Source organism: Lolium rigidum, chromosome 7 (assembly GCF_022539505.1).
Source record: "Lolium rigidum isolate FL_2022 chromosome 7, APGP_CSIRO_Lrig_0.1, whole genome shotgun sequence".
In the NCBI taxonomy this organism is placed as follows: Eukaryota; Viridiplantae; Streptophyta; class Magnoliopsida; order Poales; family Poaceae; genus Lolium; species Lolium rigidum.
In genome coordinates this window covers 259,235,855-259,239,547 of record NC_061514.1, presented here as the reverse complement: position 1 = coordinate 259,239,547, position 3,693 = coordinate 259,235,855, and positions in this window count along the sequence as shown.

Here is a 3,693-nt window from a genome sequence, read left to right as displayed (position 1 = left end):
GGTCTCGTCGAGATGGCTATCGCTATGATTACCTAGCTCTAAGCTTCTTCTGGCTAAGATTGCTAAGATTGATTCTGTGTCTCGGCAGCCCCTCTCCTGGCCTTTATATATGAGGCCAGGTCTCAAGAGGTCTCACCGAGTACGACTAGGTTTACAGTAATTTTAGATCCGACTTTTCCTTGTTCGATTGTTTCCTTGCCTTGCTCGTCAAGGAACCTTCTGGCGCGCCGCCCTAGTGGCCCATCTCGCCTTCATGTGTCTTCGTGGGCCTTCAATTAGTCAATACAGGATAGGGCAATGTGGGTTACCCGAAGGATAGTGCCCACGTCAGTCATGGCGAATTTTTTAATTCCATCGAGCCTTCGAGCCGGCTTGCAAGCTTCATCGAGCGGGCTTGTCGAGCCTTGAGCCTTGATCGGGAGGTTTAGGCTTGGCTTGTCTCTCCTTCGAGCCGAGTCGAGCCCGAGCTGAACCCTGTCGAGCTCGAGCCGAGCCTCGAGCCTTGAGCTTTGTGTCCACCCCTATTTGGCACATGCATGGAATCGAATCAATTGGCTATACCCGTGATCCACCACCAGCACTACCGCATGGTTTTTTAGTTGCATCGAGAAGTACATTAAATAAAGAAGTATGTCTTTGCATCTCTGTAATCACAGTTAGTTATAAATACGAGTACGCTTACACATAACACACAATTACAATTGTATACAACACACGAGTACATTTACGAATAACACACGAGTACAGTTGTGTATAACACACGAGTATAGTTACGCATACGAGTAGGTACAGTCGAGTACATGAGCGAGTACAGTCGCGTACACGAGCGAGTACAGGTACATTCGCGCACACGAGACAGGTACAGTTGCGCACACGAGTAAGTACAGTCGCCTACACGAGCAAGTACAGGTACAGTCGTCCACATAAGACAGGTACATTCGTCCACATAAGACAGGTACAGTCGTCCACATAAGACAGGTACAGTCACGCACACGAACGAGTACAGGTACAGTTGCTCACACGAATAAAGGAAAAAATGCACCAACTACATTCAAAATAGAAGTACTTATCAGTTCATGCACGAGTACAGTTAGATACACAACACGAGTACAATCATAGTACTATAGGAAGTACGAAAAAAAAGTATCTCCAAACCTATCAACATGAGATCTAGTTTTGAAGATCTCGACGAGAGGATCTCAAAATTGGAAACGGTTCGTCATTTGGACTTACGGTTCTCAAGATATTCCATTTTGAAAAAACGAATCTACGAAAAAAGGGAAAAACTGACCCAAACCCAGCTCTTCTCTCTCCTCCCTCCTCCCCACCTTGCTTCCCCTTGCGACACGTGGCGACCAGGAAGACTACTTCTCAGAGATTTTCTAGCACCACAGCGCGCCACTTGTCGCATGCGGAGCAAGTTGTCTTCCCTTCGCGAAGGTCGGCCTTTTTTTAGAGAATTCGGCTCATCATCCCTTCGCCAGTTACGATTTAGCCTGTACAGTGGGCCTCACTTTAAGTGATGGGCTATCCAAAACTGTTAATGTCTAGTTTTGTATCTATCAATGTTCGGTCAAAACTTTCTTTCCCTATGTTTTACGGCTCTTGGGAATTGGGCCTAATCTCTGTCAGTTAATCTGACCTATTCGACAATTCATAGATGTTCCTCTACTATGAGTGGTAAAAGGTACCGTAAAAGAAACTAATATTAGACCTAAGGGCGGCTGTAAGCAAAGAAAAATAATAATAAGCACACACCAGCAAACGGAAAGAAAACACAAACCAACAATGAGGAAACACAAATCCTTGTATACTAATTCTCTTCAAGTAACAACAACCCACCATATGATGACAACACCAAAGATCAATAGTACCTGGAGCACAAAAACGCACAAACCAACATGAAGAAAATTATAAGAAAACCGAGAAATGAAAGAATGGAGATACAACACTCGAACTAGCCTAAAACCAGAAACAACCACGACACGAATTAAAAAGAAAGGACAAAGCAACAACATAGATAGACACGGAATAACTATGACAAAACCACAAAAACCCAACAAAAAACAAACATCAAGAAGAAACACCAGCAAAATAAGAGGCAGATATCCTCACGGCTCCAAGAAACCAAGAAATGACTTGCTCATCTTTGCATGCCACATGGTGAACGGTTCCAAAACAATCTCAGTTGGAATGCCAAAAATGCACCGATCGGAAGAAACATTCGGTGGAAACACGTAAGCTACACCAGGCCATGGGAGCAACCCCACCAACAAACACAATGCGCCACACCAACATCGTATGAACCACACCCATGTAGAAACAACGAATCACACCCAAATATCGGAGAAGAGATGGTCCCACAGGGCAGTTGCCATGTGAGATCGATATGCACTTGCCGCACAACGCCACAAGAAGGACAACAAGCCATGGCAGGTGATGTCTACGGGTGCTTCTATTCTTGTAGACAGTGTTGGGCCTCAAAGAGCAGAGGTTTGTAGAATAGCAGCAAGTTTCCCTTAAGTGGATCACCCAAGGTTTATCGAACTCAGGGAGGAAGAGGTCAAAGATATCCCTCTCATGCAACCCTGCAACCACAAAGCAAGAAGTCTCTTGTGTCCCCAACACACCTAATAGGTGCACTAGTTCGGCGAAGAGATAGTGAAATACATGTGGTATGAATAAATGCGAGCAAGAGCAACGACACCAGAAAAGTGCTTTGCTGTCCAGGACTGGTGTGTGGTTGATGGTGGTAATATTGCAGGAAGTATAGATGCAGTAAAACAGTAAACAAACAGCGATAGCAATATTTAGAAACAAGGCCTAGGGATCATACTTTCACTAGTGGACACTCTCAACATTGATCACATAACAGAATAAATAGATAGATGCTAGACTCTACACCCTCTTGTTGGATGATGAACACCATTAACTGTGTAGGATTGCACGAACCTCAATGCCGGAGTTAACAAGCTCCACAATATTCAATGTTTATATTTAAATAACCTTAGAGTGCATAACAGATCAACATAACCAAACCAAGTACTAACATAGCATGCACACTGTCACCTTCACACTACGAAAGGAGGAATAGATCACATCAATACTATCATAGCAATAGTTAACTTCATAATCTACAAGAGATCACAATCATAGCCTACGCCAAGTACTACACGATGCACACACTCGTCACCATTACACCGTGCGGGAGGAATAAACTACTTTAATAACATCACTAGAGTAGCACACAGATATATTGTGATACAAAACACATTGCAATCATAAAGAGATATAAATAAGCACTTCACTATGCCATTCATAACAGTGAATAAGTATTACGTGAAATATAGCCTAAGAGACCCACACGGTGCAGACATTGTCACCTTTACACACGTGGGACAAGGAGTCTCCGGAGATCACATAAGTAAAATCCACTTGACTAGCACAATGACATCTAGATTACAAGCATCATCATATGAATCTCAATCATGTAAGGCAGCTCATGAGATTATTGTATTGAAGCACATAGGAGAGAGATTAACCACATAGCTACCGGTACAGCCCCGAGCCTCGATGGAGAACTACTCCTCCTCATGGGAGACAACAACGTTGATGGAGATGGCGGTGGTGTCGATGGAGGAGCCTTCCGGGGGCACTTCCCCGTCCCGGCGGCGTGCCGGAACAGAGACTCCT